The sequence below is a fragment of the Paroedura picta genome, chromosome 15 (genome assembly GCF_049243985.1).
Source record: "Paroedura picta isolate Pp20150507F chromosome 15, Ppicta_v3.0, whole genome shotgun sequence".
NCBI lineage: Eukaryota > Metazoa > Chordata > Lepidosauria > Squamata > Gekkonidae > Paroedura > Paroedura picta.
In genome coordinates, this window is record NC_135383.1 from 9,664,123 (window position 1) to 9,679,324 (window position 15,202).

The 15,202-nt window shown below is 49.0% G+C and overlaps 1 protein-coding gene across 9 annotated transcripts in view; it reads left to right on the forward strand.

Moving 5' to 3' along the window:
• CAMTA1 (calmodulin binding transcription activator 1) overlaps positions 1–15,202 on the forward strand; it is a 619,127-nt gene that overhangs the window by 551,929 nt on the left and 51,996 nt on the right. The window lies entirely within an intron of this gene.

Genomic DNA, 15,202 nt, shown 5'->3' on the forward strand with positions numbered 1-15,202 from the left:
ATGGCACAGAACTCCCTGAGGATTGCAGACGGAGGTCTTGTTTGAGGGGAAGGGGATCTGTGGTACGGTGCCAGTATACTGAGGATTGCTGGGAGAAAGGCTGTGTATTTTAAGAGCTTTTGTAGCGGTTCTTCCCTCGTACTGCCTATGCAACAGTGAGATTGTATTTGTCGACTTTTATTGTTTGGATCAAAGTGCTCGAGACATTTAGGGTTCTGCGGTTGGATTCCTTCCTCCCTCCCTCCCTCCCTCCTGTCTCAGTCTCCTTCCTTCCTTCCTTCCTTCCTTCCTTCCTTCCTTCCTTCCTTCCTTCCTTCCTTCCTTCCTTCCTATCTCAGTCTCCCTCCTTCATGTCTCAAGCTCCTTCCTTCCCTTCCTAACTTCCTTCCTTCTTTCCTTCTTTCCTTCCTTCCTATCTCAGTCTCCCTCCTCCATATCTCAGGCTCCGTCCTTCCTTCCTTCCTTCCTTCCTTCCTTCCTTCCTTCCTTCCTTCCTTCCTTCCTTCCTTCCTTCCTTCCTTCCTTCCTTCCTTCCTTTCCTTTCCTTTCCTTTCTTTCTTTCCTTCCTTCCTTCCTTCCTTCCTTCCTTCCTTCCTCCCTCCTTCCCTCCCTCCCTCCCTCCCTTCCTTCCTTCCTTCCTTCCTTCCTTCCTTCCTTCCTTCCTTCCTTCTTCAATAGCAGCTGGGCAGGGACCCAATTTACGTCAGGGCTGTAGCACATGGGGAGAAGAAGGGAATACAAGTTAACTCCCCCCCCCCATCAGCTGTTTTTCCAGCCTGAAATTGCCCCAATGAAACTGCTGGGTGCCTTTCCGGCAAATTCAGAGCGACTGTATAGAAAGGGCACAGAGGGAGGGTATTTATTCCCTCTTTCCCCTACCAGTCTTGGTCTAAACAGGGGGGGAGGCTTGCTTGGGATCGCTGAGCATGGGCCTCCCATTGTCCTGTGCAGCTTGGCTATGAGGCAAGGCTATCTGCACCTTCAGCAGGCACAAAAAGCACACTGGGCCGCTTCACAGTTCATAAAAAGCATAGCTCGGTGCGCGGAGCTAGTGAGGTAGCCGGAGGGATAATCCCATGTGGCGAGTCATTGTGTACATGTACCTGCTGTGCTCCTGGCGTCCCAGGGCCTGCCTCCGTTTCTGCCCACAAATCTTTCTTTTTTAAATAAATTGATCCGGCAGACGTTTGTCTGCCTGCGCTGTAAGTTTAAACTTGTTGCCATGACAAACGTGCCGTTGCAAAGCCGCAAACTGGTCAGCTTGTCGCCCGCCTCTTCCACTCTTCTCCCTCCCCCTCCCCCTCCCCCTCCCCCTCCCCCTCCCCCTCCGGGGGGCCGGGTTGCCTCCTTTCAGCCCCATCTTTCTCTCGCACAGCTGCCTGCTGTTTGAAGTGTGCAGATCTTTCCAGAGCCGCTCGCCGCTGCATACAGATAGCGGCCGTATTGAACCGCGCATCGGTTGAGCAGCAAGGCATCCCTCTTGGCAGGAACGGGCTGCAGAATGCAAAAGAGGCTGGCAGCGGGAGAAATCGCCCCTTCTGTCGGCAAAGCCGTGCTGGGAATCAGCCAGGCCAAACCCCTCCTCGACTGCAGCTCTGTTAGACCCCCAACGGAGCTGGCCCAGAGACGAGTCCCCTCCCCCATCCTTCCCCCCCCCCCCCAATTTGCAGCTCGTTCTCAATGGTCAATTTAGTCTGAAAGCAATGCTGTCCTTGCGACCCCCCGTTCCATTACTCCTGCTGGGCCCATAACCATGTTTGCAAAATGAGTTCTGGGGTTGACTGCTTGGAACCTTGAGAACACGATCGCCGGGGATGGAGGAATACCTTCTGTGAGGCTCGGGATTGCGCTGGGACTGCTGGGAAAGACAGCGGCTGCTTTGTCGGGTGGCGCCGAGCAGAACCAGGCAAGGCCCTTGCCGAGGCTTGCAGGAGGGAGCGTCTGTCTGTTCAGATCTGTTCTCCCTCCCGGACTCCTGAGGACAGTTGCAGGGAGGGAGGGGTCAGGGATGTAACTTGCCCCATTTAGTGAACTGGAACTCGGTCTGGTATCCACTAGCGAGGTCTGAAGAGCTAGGGAACGCTCTTGAACTCCTCAGTTCCACCCTGGCTCCAGACATGACCCACTCCCCTTCCGCCATTGGGATTTCTTGTCCTTATCCCAAGACCAGTGCCAGGTTTTGAGAGCTGTGGGTGGAAAGGACCCAACTCCCACTATCACCATCGGGACCTCTGCTCACATCTCCCTTTCTGCCATCACCTGTGGGACACCTGCATGCCCTTTCTCAACAGCACTGGGTGAAGCGCGTGGCCGGGAGCCATCAGGAGCACAGCTGGCAGCACCTGCACAGTCACCTGTCTTGTTGTTGGGCAGCTCAGGCAGCCAGGACCACAGGAGGTGAAGCCGCGAAGGGAAGGGCATGTTGGTGGGTAGCAGAGGAGGTAGGGGTCAGTGGCAGTGGACCCTGCCAGAAGCCCTGGACCCTGGCAGATGCCCCAGCTCTAGGTCTGTCAACTCAGGCCCCACTCGAGGGGCAGCATTTGAGTAACCAGCTGGGGAACACCTGTTCAAGGAAGTGCTGGAACAGCTATGGATGATGAGATTGTTCTCCTAGAAGATTAGCCCAGCCGGCATCCTTGACAAGTCCCCAGAAGGAGGACCAATATGGTTTGCTAGGTAGTTGAGCCAAAATTGGCCCACAGCGTGGCCTGCCGTTTCTTCCTGGCTTCTTCCAAGGCCTTGTTGGTTCTCTGGTTCCCTCCAGTCCCTCACAGGATGGCTGTTCCTGGCACTGTCTACATGTCAACAAGCCTCTCTTTTCAGCCTTGTTTTTCTGCATAGAAAGAGAAGCTACGATGCCCGAGCTTTCTGAACCGGGGGCTCAGTCCTGCCTTCTGCACTCTTCCTGCTCCCGGCGTAGGCCACAGCATCCGCAGGGCTATCGCTATGCAGAAAAAACAATAACAGCCTTCTCTCGCGTCATTCCGACACACACGGCCCTGACCTTCAACAGATGGTCCAAATCAGCCCCATGGGAGGCGGAAACTGCACTGAAACTTTTCGGGGGGCCTCACTGATCCCGGTCCAAAGGCTGCGAGGTAGCATGGAAGGAGGAGAAGATGGCAGCAGGGTTGAAAATCTGCAGTGCGTCAGGGAAACGACGGGCGAACGACACCAAACCAGCCGTAAATCTCTTTTATGCCTTGGGAGGGAAGCGCAAAGTTCTGCCCAATTATTCAGCCTGCTTATGCATGCACACGTCCCTGTTTATAGATGCGCATCCTGGGAAAGGCTTCCTTGGAAATGCGGCTCGGAGTTTAAAGCGGGATTGCGCGGGGAGGGGGGGAGGGGGTGCGGGAGGGTTGGCGCACTTTAGATTCGGGTCGGAATTTGGGAAACGCGTGGCGCTTGGCTGAGCACGTTTGGGGAGTGCCAGGAGTGTTCCTCGCCAGGCTGGCCTCCGATCGGGTTCCAAGCGGAGCGTGCTGCTAAATCCTGAAGCCAAGCCCATTAGCCGCCTCACATTTTTACATCAATCACATTCTATCGCAGGCGTCACAGTTTGATTTCCTGATGTTTCCAAATTTCTCTGCCCTGGAGGAGATCAGCCAGTGATTGAATCTGAGTGTGGTGCCTGGCCTAGTGGAGAGCGCCTGACGCTCGAGGGTCTTTTCTCTCCTCCGTCTCCCCACCGCAACCATCTCCTTTTTCAGAAAAAAAATATATATACTTGTTGCATAAGGCAGCTCTGGTGTTTTTTTTTTTTTCATTATGAGGCCTTTTATGCCTTCAGACCTTTGAAAGGCAAGGTGAACAGGTGAGATTTGCCTCCTCTTTTTCTCCCCTCTGCGTCCGAGCTTTCGAAATAGCTCTCTTATGGCAGGGACCCGGCTGCACCTCTCTGCCAGCCACTTAATTACCAAGCCCATATGCCACCTCCTCGGGGACGGATTCGAGGGGGATTTATAGCCTCTCTTGCAGTGGCTTTTCTTCCAGGCTGGCGGAAGAAGCTTGCCTGGAAGGAAATCTCTCCCTCTCTCTCCTTGCAAGGTTTGCGGCAGGTGCCTTTGGCCTCTGGAAGACAAGAGGCTGGATTACATTAATAAAGAAACAAACTGAAGGCTGCCATTATAAAGCAAGACGTTATTTCTACTCAGTGTTGAAGAGTGCCTGGCCTTGCATAAGAGGGGAGGAGGGTTAATGTGGGCTGTGCCTCGGGGAGCTTACCATGTGCATTTTGACAAGAAGGGCAAGCGAGAGGTAGGGTTGGAGGGGGGAAAAGGATGGGAGAGACCCAAAAGAGTCACAAAAAGATGAGCCAGTGTGGCTACCAGTCCTGGGGCTTGATTAGTGTTGGGAATGAGACTGAAGGCTGGCTCCGGCGGTGACCCAATGAATCCATAGCCTCCAAACTGTCCTTGGAGGCCTGTGGCAGTGGACATGGGATTAGCAACGTCAAATTTAGCCCTCTGTAGTTGTGCCAGGTGACTGGCAGTGTTTAGCAGCTGAGCGGTGAGATCTGGGAGAGCCGTGGCAGCAGGTTCCCCTTCTGCAAAGCGCGACCAAGAGGGCTGCTGATGCAGCTCTTGGAGCTCCTCTCCTGGGTCACATCCCTGGTAGCTATGATGAAAGAGGAGGCTGTCTTTAGAACCTGCTCTTTGTGACTTTTCCCGGGTTGCTTTGCATGGGGAGGCGGTGTGGCATAGCCCCACCTCATCAGGGCTCAGAAGCGAAGCAGGGTTGATATGTGGTATCTTTCAAAAATTGATATATTTCAAAATTGTTTCGTGGTCCGCTACTAATTGATCATGCGGGCTTTGCTCCTGCCTGCACAGCCTCGTGGAATTTGTAGTCCTGATGCGCGTATAAACCCATTGGCACTCTCGTGCATGAAGGATTTCACTACAGGTCACACCGGCTGGGGAAAGATTTGCGGGGTTCTAGAAAAATTGCTAAAATATTGTATGAATACAAGAATCGGACGAGGTCCCTTTACACAGTGACAGCTCAGGCTTCTTCGTGCAGGACACGACGGCGATGATAACAATTTTCCGCAGGATCACGGCAGTTTTAGGAGCAGGTTTCGTGCGTGCCGGAATTGCATTAAAGAACTGGCATTTATTTGATTTGATTGATTGACTCCTGAGGGGGTAAGCCAGGGGTAGTCACCCTGCAGTCCTCCAGATGTCCATGGACTACAGTTCCCATGAGCCCCTGCCAGCGTCTGCTGGCAGGGGCTCATGGGAATTGTAGTCCATGGACATCTGGAGGACCACAGGTTGACTACCCCTGGCGTAAGCTACCAGCTCAGCATTCCAAATGCACATGATAACTCTTACAAGCAAACAAATGTGCCCAGTGAAAAGAGAAATAGCTATGTTGACCCAAGATATCCACTCTTGGGATCCCAGAATTGAACTGATGGCTGAAAACTCAGCGACAAGTCATTTGCAGGGATGTCCCAATGGGGCAACCTCTAGCTGTCCTACATCAAATTGTTTAGGGTTAAGAAAGCCGCAGGGGCAAGAACTTCCAGAGGGCTGCTCAATGCGCCGTACACAATGACAATTCTCTCCCTCCCACCGTCCTTCTATGCATCAAAGCAGACTTATACTTCCTGCGAATTCTACTCGATGTCAGTAATCTATAATCACTGTGTTCTTGCTTTCTCCTAATTATTCAAAGCACAGACCTGAAACATCCGACATAATTCTTAAGACTGTAATCTTAGTGATTATAGAATATTTAAAAGGGGCGGGGGTGACCCCTAACTACAGAAGCTTTTATTTCATATCAAAGCTGGGAAGGTGCCCTAATTCTTTGGTCACTTAGTGCCACCGTGTGGCAAACAAGAGAATTGCGGCTTTGTCACAAGGCAGTGCTGCAGTCTTGTGTAAACCCAAATTCTACCTGGATATCATTGGTCAGAGTATGAAATTTATCTCGGTTCTAATAGTGTATCTGCCTTTTTTCCATCACAGGTAATGTTCAGGCATTTTTCTCCTGTTCTCTGTCTCTCTGTCTCTCTGTCTCTCTGTCTCTCTGTCTCTCTGTCTGTCTCTCTCTCTGTCTCTGTCTCTGTCTCTGTCTCTGTCTCTGTCTCTGTCTCTGTCTCTGTCTCTGTCTCTGTCTCTGTCTCTGTCTCTGTCTCTGTCCGTCCGTCCGTGTCTCTCTCTCTCTCTAAATGTTCAGACTTGACATAAAAAACAAAAGCCTCACATGTGAAGCCATGGACCCATGTGCAAACTGCCTGATCCTACACAGAGCCCCTGAGTTTATTGAGACATTTCTACATGTACGTTGTGGCATACTAGACTGCAGTTTTATTCTAAGTCTCTGTGTTTCTCCCGTGCAGGCATGCATGTTCATTACCATGCATGCAGCATCACGTGGCGAAAGCAACTGTGTGGAAGAACCGTCATAAATCAAGCACCAACGACTGACCCATTACGCTGCATCGAGTACATTGGGGAGGGGAGAAAGCCAGCTTAATGTAGTAGCTAAGAGTGGCAGCTTCTAATCTCAAGAGCTAAGTTTGATTCACCGCTCTTCCACACACAGCCAGCTGGGTGACCTTGGGCTAGTTGCTGTTCTCATAGAGCTCTTCTCACAGAGCAGTCCTGTCAGAGCTCTCTCAGCCCCACCTACCTCACAGGGTGTCTGTTGTGGGAAGGGGATTGTAAGCCGCTTTGAGGCTCCTTTGGGAAGTGAAAAGCAGGGTATACGACCCAACTCTTCTCTTTTTCAATGGAGGCTTTGAGGACCGAAGTTGACATGACTGTATCCTCATGGCTGCCCCAAGGAAGCCGCTGTCATTTTAAAGTCATTTTAAACTGCTGTGAGAATCCAGGCCTGAATGCCGTGGGATCAGAAGCCCCTGCTTCCCTAGCTGTACTCCTTTCCAAGTACCAAAACAGCCATGGGAGGAGCCGTGACTGTGAGAAGGTGATCCAGAGGAGGACAAGAGTCCCTCAGCCCACTGCCCTGCAGGGTCGATTTCCCTTGACGCCTTCTAAAATGACTTTAAAATTGCAATGGCGTCTTTGTGGCAGACATAAGGGTACCATCATGTATCTGCTTCGGCCCCAAGTCATGAACCAACAGATGAGGGAGACATCCAGAGAGCGACATGTGCAGATTGTGTGAATGAGTCCATGGTACAACGCATCAGATATCATGTGGTTGAAGAGAAGGTTGCTGACCAAGGATGTTTTGCCGATCCTCAAAGCAAGTACAGAAGAAGGCTGGTCGGATGGAATTATCCAAGCGAGAAAGTTTCGACCAGTTGGCTATAAAAATGTGTAATCTATTTTTCTATGTATAATTCAGATTTATTGAAAGAAAGAAATATGTAATCTATTTCTGTTTTGTGTAATTCCAATTTATTGAATGAAATGAATAACTTCAATAATTAATATTATTGATATTAATTATTTTATGACTATTGTAATTATTAATTCATATATTAATATTATTAGTTGGTGTGTTGATTATTTAATTAATCTTGCCGTTTGTTAATTGATTAATGATATTAATTATTGAAGTTATTCATTTCTTTCAGTAAATTGGAATGATAGAAACAAAAATAGGTTACATATTTTTTACAGCCCACTGGTCAAATCTTTCTAGCTTGGATCCTCAGAACAAGGCTGCCTGGGGGGGGGGGATGTTTCCTGCCTATTCTCAGAAGGACAGAGGGTGAGAATTGTTCTGAAACTCCCAAGAGCAGACAAAGAAAATTGGAAGTTCCTCCCCAGACCCGTCTGGGTTCCCATCATTTCCGCCACTGGGATCAACAGAAGGAACAGGCGCCAGGGTGTTCTCAGAGCTCTCTTCATTGATTACAAAGGCACGTGCTACCTGCTCAAAGAGGCTCACAAACAATCCACTCAAAGAAACATTAAAAATGAACAATAATCAACAAGCCATAAAAAAACAGCATAAAACAAGCCTCAGGCTAGAAGCAGACCATAAAAAAACCTTTTATTTTTAAAAAAAGGGAAATCCTGGGGTTTTCCTGGAAGTTTTGTCCCATCTTGCAACACAGGGGCCACACAAGTAGCTGTCCCTTGTTTTCAGAAGACAGATTCAAGTGGGTAGCCGTGTTGGTCTGAAGCAGCGCAACAAAACAAAAATCAGAGTCCAGTGGCACCTTTAAGACCAACAAAGATTTATTCCAGGTGTGAGCTTTCGAGTGCTTGCACTCGAAAGCTCACGCCTGGAATAAATCTTTGTTGGTCTTAAAGGTGCCCCTGGACTCTGATTTTTGTTGCGTTGTTTTCAGGAAGGGTAGGTGAACCATCCCTCCTTGGGGAAAGACTATCTTGGGTCTCAGGCCACTGAAACGCAAGGTCGCCTGCATCTCCCATCCCGGTCTGTCATTCTTGGCTTGGCTACTGTGACAAACTGTGATAGCCATGAGGGGCCACTACTGGAGCAGGAAGAGAGGGCAGCTTGTCTCTGCCCAAGGCAAGTGCTTAGCAGGCGCTGGCAGATTCCGCTGTTGTCCTTTCCGGTTTTCACGGTGCCTGCGGATCCCAGGTGTGCCGCAACGAAGCAGGTGCTTGGATTTTGCCGACGACGTCGGATTTAGGGCTTTGCAAGAGACTGTAAAGGGGCCTGGAGTCAGGCCCAGAAGAAAGGCAAGGAAAATTAACAGGTCCACTGGCAGAAGGCAGAAATGCGCTGCCTGGTGCCGCTCAGCACTTTGCCTGTGTTTGGACTAGAGACGGCAAAGAGAGACGGCAAAAGAGCTGGAGAAGCGAGGAGCAAAACGGCTTGTTTTGTCAGCCTGGGAGCAGCTGTTGCATGCTGCAGATAAGCAAGAGCTCGGCTGGTGGATTGGGCTGTCAGGGAGATGCACCTTGCGCTGTGCCGCATTAGATGCTCCCCAGTCTGATTCGGGAAGGGAAGAAAGTTCAGCAAGGTGGAGAACAGCTCACTTGAGAGTTCGTAGGCGTTGTTCGTATCAGTTGCGCCGGTGGGCTGTTTCTACGACAAGTCTCTCTGACATAGCACCGCTAACTTGTTCTCTGATTTCTTCCTCCCTCCTTCTCCCCCCCCCCCCCCGCCCGTGGTCTTCCCCATGCCCAAAGGCTTTGTGTCTGACAGTTCCTTCTCTCCTCGTTTCCCCCCCCCCCCCCAGTATTCCTTCCTGGTGCTGCTGTGTTTCCCCAGATCAGCCTGTTCCAGTCTGGGGAAACACCCCTCTCGAGTAATTTGCCCCTGTAGGAAAACCTCTTGATAAATAACCATGTATCTGAAGAGAGAACAAATCATTTCTGACATTTTTAATAAGCTTGGAAAATGACGGCGGGGGAAAGTTAGACAGGGCCTCGAATGCAAATGACCTGGGGGGGGGGGAAATATGAGGAGGGGGTGGGCGCTGCCCAGGAGGGAAACAGAATACTCTACAGCAGGGGTGGTCAAGCTGTGGCCCTCCAGATGTCCATGGGCTACAATCCCCATGAGCCCCTGCCAGCGTTCGCTGGCAGGGGCTCATGGGAATTGTAGCCCATGGACATTTGGAGGGCCACAGTTTGCCCATCCCTGCTGTACAGCGTTCGCTGGCAGGGGCTCATGGGAATTGTAGCCCATGGGCATCTGGAGGGCCACAGTTTGCCCATCCCTGCTGTACAGCCCTTCTGTGCTTGGGTGGCAACCGGGAGTGACCGTTTGCTTCCAAAGGTCAAATCAGGTCAGTAATTGGAAAGGGCAGGGCAGGATCCCAAGTTTCAGGTCTTCCTGCCCTTCACAAACCTGATGGGAACAGGATACTGCTGGTGAAGTTCCAAAATCTTACTGCTCAGATAGACTGCTCCTGATTGGAGGTTTTTGGACTACTACTGCCAACCAGTAGCATATTTCCTGACGCGCCATTTGGATGAAGTCTTCCAGCAGTCAAAGGAGTTTTGCTTGCGCCTTTAGTCGCTGACTGTTCCTCCGACGGAAGAGCTACTTAAATTGGAGGAAGTGTCCTTAGCTTGCAGGAACTTCCTCCAACCCAGTGGTTCTCAATGTTCCTAATGCCACGACCCTTTAATATAGTTCCTCATGTTGTGGCGACCCCCAGCCATGAAATTATGCAAGTGTTCTTTCATAGAAATTAAACAAAAACTGACCAATGGGGTGGAGATCCATTGTTCAGGATTGTATCTAAATTGGTTTTGTCCCGGGGTTTCTCAGTTCAGTTCTGCCTCTTCTCCCACCATGCCGATCTCGCTCTTTTCCGCTGCTCCAGACAGACGAACGTTCTAGCTCGATCTACCCCGCAAGGCTGTTGTGTGGATGGTACACACACCCTGGCTTGCCCTGCCGCGACTCTTGTGAAAGGGTCATTTGACCCCCAAAGGGGTCCTGACCCCCAGGTTGAGAACCACTGCTCCAACCTAAACCAAGATCCTACCCAATGTCTCAAGTCCCTGATGCTTCCTTCCCAACCAGCAGTATTCAATAGCTAAATAGATTCTCCTGGATTTAATCTTCAAACATAAGTAAATATGAAGGAGTAACTCTGCATAGGATTGCATTGTAGGCCCTCCAAGCAAGCTAGTATCTTTTTTTCCCCCTCAGTTTCCATCTTGATGATGCGGAATTTTAAAAACCCAGCATAATTTAATATTATTTTAATAACTGTCAGTGCACTGCATTATCTTGGATGCGGAGAAGGGCAGTCGATAAATCAAATAATAAATAAATTTCGTGTCCCTCTGCAGGTGACATCCAGGGATAAAGTGCCTCTGTTCATTGGCGGGAATTACAATAGCAGGTCAATTTGCCAGGAATTCTGTTTCTTATGTGGGTTGAAGGCAGAACGCCTCCGGAAACGAGGCCTGAATTGTCTCATAAGATTCCAGGCTTTGCTCCCAAGACTAGATCCTACCAGCTGTTTGATCTTAGATGTCTGGTTTTCAATTAAGGCAGAGTGTTCAATCTGAAGGAGCTGAAGCTAATTAGGGGATGTTTTAGCCAGGATATAGCCCAGGAACATTTTGTACCATTCCCACCAAATCCTGGGTAGAAATGCTGATGCGTATATTCCAATTCTGGGTTTGCTAGTGGGGATTTGTTTTGCTCTTTAAAGAGGGGGACGCAATTCTTCTCCAAAGTTCGTTATGATGTCCAAGTGGAGTGCTTACTTTTGAGTAGTATCACCAGAGAGTAGGGATGGGCTCTCTTGCATTTCCACGAGTCGGGAGAAGTTCCAGAGGTAAAATATACATGATCTGGGTTGAAGGACAAAGTATGATCTGGTGGCATCTTGAAGAGCAACAAAGGTATATGTCCCCGGCCCGAAGGAAGCGCGCCTAGCCTTGACCAGGGCCAGGGCCAGGGACTTTTTGGTCCTGGCCCCTACCTGGTGGAATGAGCTCCTGGGTGAACTGTGGGCCCTGCGGGATTTGTCAGCTTTCCGCAGGGCCTGTAAAACGGAGCTCTTACACCAGGTCTATGGTTGAGGCTGGGTTCAGCGAATCAGGGACATCGCTCCCCCCCCCCCAAGAGTCGGTGTGTACGCTAATCTCCCCATCCTTTCCTCTTCACCCCTTTGACAATGGGGGAGGGATGGGATTTTTAGCCGTCATGTTAGTAGTTTGATGTTTTAATGGAAATTTTAATGGGGTTAGTTGTTGTGACCCGCCTTGAGCCTGTTGGGAGAGGTGGGAAATAAATCTAATAATAATAATAATAATAATAATAATAATAATAATAATAATAATGTTTTGTGTAGGGACGCATCCTCAGCTACATGCTGCTGCTCTCAAATTGTCTTCTGTTGCTTCAGACCAACACTGCTATCCTCTTGGATCTATACCCTGGGCTGGTTCCCTTTGGAAGGAACAGGATTGTGGCGTTTGTGTAATTACTTGACAAATGTTGTACAACATGATCACTCCATATCTTGGGGGGGGCAAGGATATCACAGGCAACATTCATTCACAATGGGACCGTCTTGTCTACACCAGGAGAAAGAGTCCATTTGCAAACAACAGTCGTTATTTGTTGTATTTATATCCCTCCCTTTCCGAGGGCTCAGGGCAGTTTACATGCAACAGGAAATGATACAGCTAACTCCATTCATAGCAATAATCAGGTGATGACAACAACAGCATTAACACAATAGCAACAATAACATTAGAGAACCGTGGAAATTATTATTATTGCTAAATTTATTTCCTAAACCAAAAAAGGAACAAAACCCAACCTTAACGGATCGCCTCGTGGCAGGTTACAATTGTCCTTAGCTGAAACCCCAATCAAAACCCAGTTAAAATACAGGACGCAAAAAACAGAACGACAGCAGCACAGAAACACGGCAGTATTACATAAACACCCATCCCCTAAAAAAAATATCTGATAACGGGGGTGGAAAGAGGGTGCCATCGATATCACCTGGCCTAGGTGCTGCCTGGCACCAGGGGGGGCCCAACCCAATCTTCCTTACCGCCGTGGCCACAACTGTAGACCTGGTGGAAGAGCTCCATTTTGCAGGCCCTGTGGAACACCAGAAGTATAAAACTCCAGCGGGTTTTATACGGGAATTGTTTTTTTGGGGGGGAGGGGTTATGTTGTAAGCTGCCGCAAGTCTTGGAAAGCGGCAGGATATAAGCTTAATAAATAAGAATAATAAATTTAGAACAAAAACCCACCGCAGAAGTCCTGCAAACCTTTCCCATGGGACCCTACCTTTCTCACAGGGTTTGACCTTCCTCTGTCAAGGGGAGTGTCGTGGGATGGAGCCGTGAGAGGAGAAAACCCACACCGTTCATGTAAAGCAAGCCCAGCTGGGTGCTGTTAGCAAGATGCTCCTCCGTGCGCTCGGACGGAGCTGATGAGAGCAGCTTAACGGAATCACATCGCAGGCACTGTACCTTCAAAAACAGGCGGCTAATTTTTTTTCTTAATTGTCTTTTGTAGTTAAATGGAAGTGTTCCGCCATGTTTTATTCCCATCTGCAATTTATGAGCAAATGGAGGGGTTTCACCTGACTTGGTTTATAAGGCAGTGTCTCCCGGCAGAATGAAGTCTTCCTTTGGTTGCATAAAGGCCGTTGTGGGGAAGAGATCTCAAATTGTCCCTGGGCTTAACACAAGAGATGTTGGGCCGCCTTCGTCTCTGAGAGGTGGTGGACACAGGAGAACTGAATTGTTTGTGGGTGTCTGGCTATGAAAGAATAACTCTAATGAAGTTTTCACCCAACTGAGTTGAGAAAAATTTGAAGTGTGCCTTTCATTTCTGTCAGCAAGCAAGGGACTTTGTGTCCATGTGTGTGTGTGTGTGAGGGGGGGGGGGTGATAAAGGACCAAACCTGCCATTTTGAATGGATGGTCGCCATGGAGATGCAGGCATCCATTTTCTCCAGGTGATCTCTGCAGAGAACCTGAAAACGTTGAGAAAGCGGCAACTTTACATGAAATATAAACATAGGTCATTTAAATGTTATTTATGGAGCTCCATAAATAACATTTAAATGGAGCTCCATAAATAACATTTAAATGACCTACGTTTATATATCATGTAAAGTCGCCGCTTTCTTAACCTTTTTAGGTTCTCAGCTCTATTCCAGGTTGGATTTTCTTCCCTCCCCCCTCTTTGTTGTTTGCTGTTTTGAACTGATCTCTGTAGTCTGAAGGTAATCCTGGGAGATCTCCAGGTCCCACCTGGGGGCTGGCAACAGCAGGTCTCAGGCATTCACATCTCCTTCCATGGAGTGTGCTTTCTCGTACTCAGATGCTCCTAACAACTAGTGGCAATCTGAGTTAAGTGAAAGAGAACAGCTTTGGACTGAGAAGCTGATCTGTGGTAGGGTCCTGGTAGAGAAAAGAGGCAAAGGACCCCTTCTGGGGTCCCTTGCCTCACTCACAAGTGGGCTTCCCTGCCATGGTTATCCTGCAAACATTTAAAGATCTATTCCGCACACATAGGATAATGCACTTTCAATGCACTTTAGAAGTAGATTTTCCTGTTCCGCACAAGAAAATCCAGCTGCCAAAGCACATTGAAAGTGAATTATCCTATATGGTGGAGGGTGTCACGACAATGCATTCACCTGGGCATTACCACCCTCTTCTTGTTTGGCTGCTATGAGGCACCATTGGGAAAAAATGGAGAGATCCCAAGGAAATTAACCTCCTGTGATGAGGGTAGCTTTTCCCAGGCAAATGCTCTCTGCAGACCCCAAAGTGATGTCTCTTAAGGAATCACTTCCTGCTCCAAGGATATGAAAACAAGTTAAGACTGAATTGAAGCCAGGAAAACACAGCAGTGGGCACTATGGTAACCACCAGTCCCACATTATGGAATAACCGAGGACCAAAATCTATTACTTTTTGTGTGTGTTGAGACAGAAGGGCCTAACCCAGCTCATAGTCAAACACTAGAGCAGAGGGCTAACTTTTAAAAGCCTTTGAAAACATCTTTGGCACCCTGTATAGTTCCAAATGCTGCAAGGGGAAAAGGAAGGGCTTTGTGTTTCTCTCCTGTGTCTTTTTCACCCATGTTTGCTCTTTCCTTTTGTTCCATATATCCTGGGAATGAAAAGGTGGGGCCACAGTTTTAAAAGTTAGCCCTTGCTCTAAATTTGAACACGAGTCAGGTCAGGCATCAGGCCCTGATGTATGTCAAACATAACTTATATTCTGCCCTGAGTTAGACTTCTATTAATTTTGTTTTCATAGACAGGGAACAGAGTGAGGGCTGCTTGAGATTGTTTGGAGACTCTGCCAGAAGCGGGCCTGTCCACATGGGGCAGGTCAGTTCTCCCCACATTCAGGACAGTTCTTTTTTAATTCAATGCAGGGACCCTGTGCTCAAAACTGCCAGGATCAGGTGTGGTTGAGCCCTCTGGTGTGTCCCAGTTAGTCACTACCCACCCACACCAGTTCTGGTGAGAGGTCTCTTCCATATTCCGTTGTTTGTTTTTGATTCAGCTTGGCCTGTCCCTCAATAATCAGACACCTCCACGTCTGCAGAGCAATGTAATGGATCTTAAAAGGATTCTGTTTGGCTCCGGCCCCTTTTCTTTTGTCTGTTTGTTTAGTTATTTGTCTAATCCCCCGCATGATGACCCCAAATGGAATCTTGTGTGCTTTCAAAGCTGTTTTGATATTTTACCCTTTGAGGGGGGTGGGGTTGCTGTTTTATTAACCTTGCCTTCATAATGCACTCACCCCCCCTCCTCCCTTCCCGCTGATTCATTATGTGT